At 37.1% G+C, this 6,000-nt stretch overlaps 1 protein-coding gene across 1 annotated transcript in view; it reads right to left on the minus strand.

Moving 5' to 3' along the window:
* ATXN7 (ataxin 7) overlaps positions 1–3,924 on the minus strand; it is a 103,252-nt gene extending 99,328 nt beyond the window's left edge. Inside the window, exon 1 of the mRNA XM_044451891.1 lies at positions 3,832–3,924. The gene's annotated coding sequence lies outside the window, so the exon portion shown is untranslated. The remainder of the gene's footprint in view (positions 1–3,831) is intronic.
* Between the last annotated feature and the right edge of the window lie 2,076 nt (positions 3,925–6,000).

Consider the following 6,000-nt stretch of genomic DNA (forward strand, 5'->3'; position numbering starts at 1 on the left):
AAACCATGCTAAACTAGCCACAGTTCACAACCCAGCAACACCATAGGTTCTACTTATGGGTCGTTTGTAGTTAACAAACCATGGGTTATCTGCACGTTGGCTTTAGACGTATTTTAACAACTCAAGGTTCAGCACAAGCCACACTCAACCCATCCTCAACCCTTGAATGTGGGTTATTGTGTTTTCTGAGCCTAGGCGATGAAATTGCAGGTCCTTTCTGGAATCCAGCAAGTGACTATAGTCAGATGATGGTGCACGGGCCTCCACCCAAGTTAGCTGTTCATGAGTGACAGAAATGGGGCAGAAGAGTCTCTTTTAAGTAGAGCCTGAGAAAAGGGCTTTATTCAGAGATAGTGGATAGAAACATGGAAGATATTTCCATGGTGTCAGATAAGGTTCCTGCTGAAAAGTGGGCACATCATTCTGTAAAAGGTGGAAGAAAATGTCATTTTATTGGTAACTGGAGAGCTTTGGGGCTTTGTCCTTTTTGAGATAATGAACTCCAGTGTGGAGAGGTCTCTAGGGGTAGTTTTCTGTTGCTGGGACCATGGTAGCAGCTGGAAGCAGTGGTCACAATGAAGCTAACAAGAATGGTGCTGAAAAGGATGCTGCTCCTGTGGACACTGAAGGAGATAGCCTTGGTTGAAATCCCTACTTTTTAATTGGTTCCACTGGTTGCAGGTTATACTGCTACCACACAGGGTAAAGATGCTGTGCTTCCTTTAGTAAAACCTTGGCAATGTGTACATGATGCCCAACAGGACAGGCTGAGATTGTGGCCTCTCTCAATGGTACTCTACTCCCACAGTCCGCACAGAAAGTCTCAGATCATTTAAAGAACAGGAAACAGCTACAAATACTGAAGCATAAAAATATACCACCACAAACAAAAACAGCTTATTGTAGGTACATAAATAACATAGATTGATTCCAACCATTGCCTGGCTGCTGTCACTTAGTTACAGTGGCACAAGCAGAGGTTTGCATTGCAACACATAAAGCAGCAAGCAATTCTGGATAAATGCAAGAGAAAGGTTCAGCTCTGCCTTCATTTGCCTTTACAAAGCCCTAAAAATTCTTTCCACAATGTACTGCAGCAAGTACAAGACTGTATTGGTACTGATCAGCTAGGGGTTATCATTATCTTAAAAGTCTATCTGTGCAATGTATTTAAAGAGCAAGGTTTTCTCAAAGGTTTCCCCCATTTAGAGAATTCCCCAAAAATGCAACAGAACCAATATCTTACCTTCCTACAAAAAAAATTTTAACTGAACTAGGCTGGTGTGGCAGGAATTAGTCTATATATATATATATATATATATATATATATATATAAACTTTTAAAAGTTTTTGTCAGTACTTTAACACAGTATTCCATTTTAATTGGCCTTTGCATAAATTCATAACTTACTGTTATCAACCCTAATTCTCTGGAATGCATTACACATCTAAAACTGGAACAACAAGTTTGGTGGTTAGCCTTCTGTGAGTCATTGTTTTAAAGAATCTGTTCTTATCCTCAAAGTAGAAATAAGAATAATCTACCTCCAAAATTACTTTTATTTCTACCTCAGAAATGCTCAAAAATTTGGCAAAAGTCTCTTAGCCACAAGGCATATGAAAACTTTTTTCTAAACCACCTATGAGCTGTTCAAAAGTGCCACAGTAGCTGCATGGTGCCTATCCCATTTTATTAATGATATTCTACTGAATCTTAGAAATGTTTATTTTACAATAAACCTTGATTAGCCAATCTAATTTAGAAGATATAAATCAGGAGGAGGAGGAACATCTTTCATGTTAACTACATAATATTCTAAAATCTAGATACCTTTTCAACCAAGTGTGTTATTTATAGGTCTCTGTAAATTACAGAAAAAATGGTACTTGGCTATAAACTTGAGGCCAGCCAGTCAAAAATCCTGGTATTGGACATATGAATATTCAGATATCACACATGAGAATTCAAAAGTGTCACTAACAATTTTCTCTGCAAATGAGACTGAAACTATGAACTGCATTGCATAACTGTCTTTTGATCATAGCTTGTTCCCACTAGTTTAAACAAATCACTGTTCCAAATTTGGATGTCTTGGGAAACCACAATAATTTAAAAGGGCAAGTAGATTTTTATCTCCATCTTTGGCACACAGGAAAAGTAGAAAAAGGTGTGTTTCACATTCTCTTTTGCACACTTAACAGTTTCTACAGTCTTTTTTTTTCTTTGTGAAAAAAGCAAGCATGTGACTTGTCCAGGCACGTACTTTTAAGAAGTGATGGCAGGGGCCTTCCTCTTGGCCTGTAACTCACTGAAACTCTGATCCTGCAATGGTAGCAGGATAACTGGTCAAAAGATATGGGGAGGTGGCCAAAGCTGACAGACAGCACATGTGTTCCATCCAGCAGGACCACGTCTCTGTCTTCTACATTTGTACTTAAAAGAAAGTGAAAGATCTCCGCCTGAGATCTGAACAGCCATCAGCCAAAGTAGACAATACTGGGTTAGATGGATACATACTCTGACCTGACAGTCTCCTGTGTTTCAAGTATACAAGGGGAGGGGTGGAAAAATCTTGCTACTGGTAGAATCTCTTTAGTACTCAGAGAAAGAGGAAAAGAAGGGGAGGGCAAAGAAATGATAAGATGAACAAGAGGTGTGCAGTCCAGCAATGTCTGTGTTATCCATGTAACAGATACATATTATTTAAATACAGAGAAGAAGCATTGCATTTAACCAGCAACATTACATTTCAGTACAAGTAATACATTCCCAGCAGCAGAGGTGCACTTTGGCAGGATAATGTCTGTTTGGGATCATGAGGTTATGGGGAGGTTCTTTGTTCAAAGAAGCAAACAAACAAACAAACAAACAGAAACCCACAAAAGAAAAACAAAAATCTTACAAATGCTCAGCATGGCCAGATGCTAAGGATACTAGAGAATCCACACCAGATCATGCTTACATTTCATATAACACCACTGGGATTAGATGCTCTGCTTCCTTTATAACCCAGCCACACACAACCTGGTGCTCTCTAGTTGTTTTGGATTATAACTGTAATTTCCATGATTACTGACAATTGGCCATGATGACTGGAGCTGATGGGAGTTACAGTCCAAAACATATGCAGTACACCAGATTTCTTTTCCCCACGATAACATAAGAGCAGTCAAAAGGCAAGACTAACTTCCAGAAGACCATATAATACTGAGTGGCTCCTAGGGTTACTTAAAAAAATGTTGGTTTAAGTAAACCTTGGTAAAATCCAGCAAGGCACTTTTAATGTCCTTAAGAAAAGGGTATACTGTGCTTTAAGTATTCAAAGATTCCAGGCATCATTGCTATATATAAGTGAGACCACCTCTTCCTTAAATGTGATTTTCCCTCTTCGCTAGCGCTATCTACCTCTGAAGCAAAGTTCCCACAATTTTCAAAATCCCATATATTTTTCTTTGAATCATGTATTTGACTCCTTCTATAAAGGGAAGAATAGGTTTTTCTCTTATGGCAAAACTATCCTTCCTGCATATAGTCTATACCACTACCACCACTGCAGTAGCACATTCCGTAGACAAAGATATGTCAATGGCCAAAATAAATTATAGGCTATAGACACCATACACCCATTAAAAACATTAAACTCCATTAGTCCATACACTCATTAAAAAACAAATCCAACATCTAGCATCTCTTAACAGCAATGTATGTTTCCTAACAACTTATGTGTATGGTTTTTTTCCCCCAGTGTTTTGCTGTCCTTTGTGTCTCAGCAGCTCTTACATCTGTAGTACAGTTGAGGAAAATATATATAGGTTAGTAGGTCACAATACCTTAAAAGTATGGTAAAACTCAGGGTTGATATATCAATTGATCATCATCTGTCTGGACTGTGGAAGTTTCCTCTTTCTTATGTTTGATTAAACCTGAAAAAGAACACATGTTAACAATCATTATCACAGTAATAAGATTTTGACATCTTATCTAGCAGAAGTGAAAATAACTTAATTGAAATTACCCTCATCTGTTCTATGCAGGCCACTTAATAAGAACTCAAACATATTCGAATATAATTGTTTGAAGTTAACTTGCAAACAGTCACTCTAGTTTCTGCATTTGAGGAATAGACTTAAATGTGCATGCATTTTAACAATATTTACAGAGAACTGAATTAAGAGAATCTTGGATCTTTCAACATGCAGAATTAATGCTCCTATGGTCCTCTGGACAGTATGTTACGATGTAGCTATTTCCATTTTTGAGGTATGAAGCAACAGCAGAGGTACAAAAGAATACTATCTAAGAATGCTGTAATTGATGATTACAGAATGTCAGCGAACTCCCAGAAGGAGCCCAATATAAAAACAATATTGAAACCTTTCAATTCATAGCCATAATATTGGACTGTCAACTGCTGGCTTTCTGTATCGTTAAAGCAACTATCCCAATGTTTTGGTAGTGAACAACCTGTAGAAGAAACTGTTTGCACAATCAGTTTTGCACTGTTTCTTTCTTTGTACAATAACAGCAAGAAGACATCCAGGCTTATTTCTGCCCTAGGAGTCAATCACTGGTTATTGTTGGTAGCAGATTCATTGCCATCTGCAGTAATTTTCCTTTTAACTTCCACTTAATCTTCAAAAGTAGATAGAATTGTTAAAGAGATAATAATATTCACTCACAGTAATTTTGCTCTTTAAATAAATACAGCTACCTGTGTATATAAACACCCAAGCTGTCAACACACACACACACATGTACACGTACACACATGTACACGTGGATATTGCATTGTTCCTCAATAAAAATCATCCTTAATTAATCTGAAAGCTTAGTTAGCTAAATTATATTCTTATTAAATGAAAATATATGAAAGTATCTGAATGCTTCTTTCCATTTCATATCAAAATTTATTTGAAAAAATGAAGAAAAAGTTTGAATTTTATACTCTGTGAGCCATCATCTTTCCTGATCAGAAATTATTATAATAGCTCCAAAAGGTTTAATAGAAGAGATGGGTAAATCAGCCAGCAAACACATTCTTTACTCAACAGTTAAGCCCATAACTGAATATACATCATTAGTCTCAAAAAAGCCATGTCCAATGCATAAAGTAAGCAAAATGTATAGCACATTCATTTACATCCAAGAGAAGGAGCTAATTTTTACAAAACACATGAATTTAAACAACTGCAAAATCTATTGTTAAACCTAAATGTGGAAGACTGGGAATTTTTCACAGTAAACAGTTATGATTATCATCAACAGGACACGTCTGAAGAGTTCCCTAATGTTTCACTACTGAAATTTATTGTACATTTATCTGTGCAGTTTCAATATACTACCCAAATAAAACAAAAGGAAATTTAACTCCGGTCTGACTTGTAATTTAGGTGCTACACCACTAACCTTAAAATAGAGGTTTGTTCATTTACAGGTACATCACCACATCGCTATTCCGAATGTAAACAAAAGACAGCGGCATGCACCCCAGGCTAAGGATGTCAGCATTTTTCAAACACCTTTCTGACTGTTCCAATTTATGGTGATGCAATTTGACCTACATTTTCAGTGGCCAAAGAGAGACGGAGATACAAAGGGAGGTGGAGATGGCAAAGCGGGGGGGGGGGGGGATGATGAGATTCTTCACCCACCATTCTACTCACTGGGGTTTTAATTGACTCCACAAAGGGGCTAAATAGCAGGGGCAGAGATACAAACTATTTCAAGGGTGAAGATACTGTTTTCAGAATACAAACCAAAGAATATAGAAGGCATAAGCAGGCATGGAGTAGGTTTTTTTAAGCTATTGACAAAATTTAATGTCCTCATTAAACAAAGTAGCAAGTAATCCAAGAAGGAATGTTGAAATACAGATGCCAGAGATAGGCAGCATTATTTTCAAACACAGCTCTCCTCAGAAGATGTATCTAGCATCTTTTGACACATACTAAAATTAATAAACAGCATAATTCCAACATTACTAAGTTCTCCTTATTGTG

Source organism: Varanus komodoensis, unplaced genomic scaffold (genome assembly GCF_004798865.1).
Source record: "Varanus komodoensis strain SLA01 unplaced genomic scaffold, ASM479886v1 scaffold6_4, whole genome shotgun sequence".
Taxonomy (NCBI): Eukaryota; Metazoa; Chordata; class Lepidosauria; order Squamata; family Varanidae; genus Varanus; species Varanus komodoensis.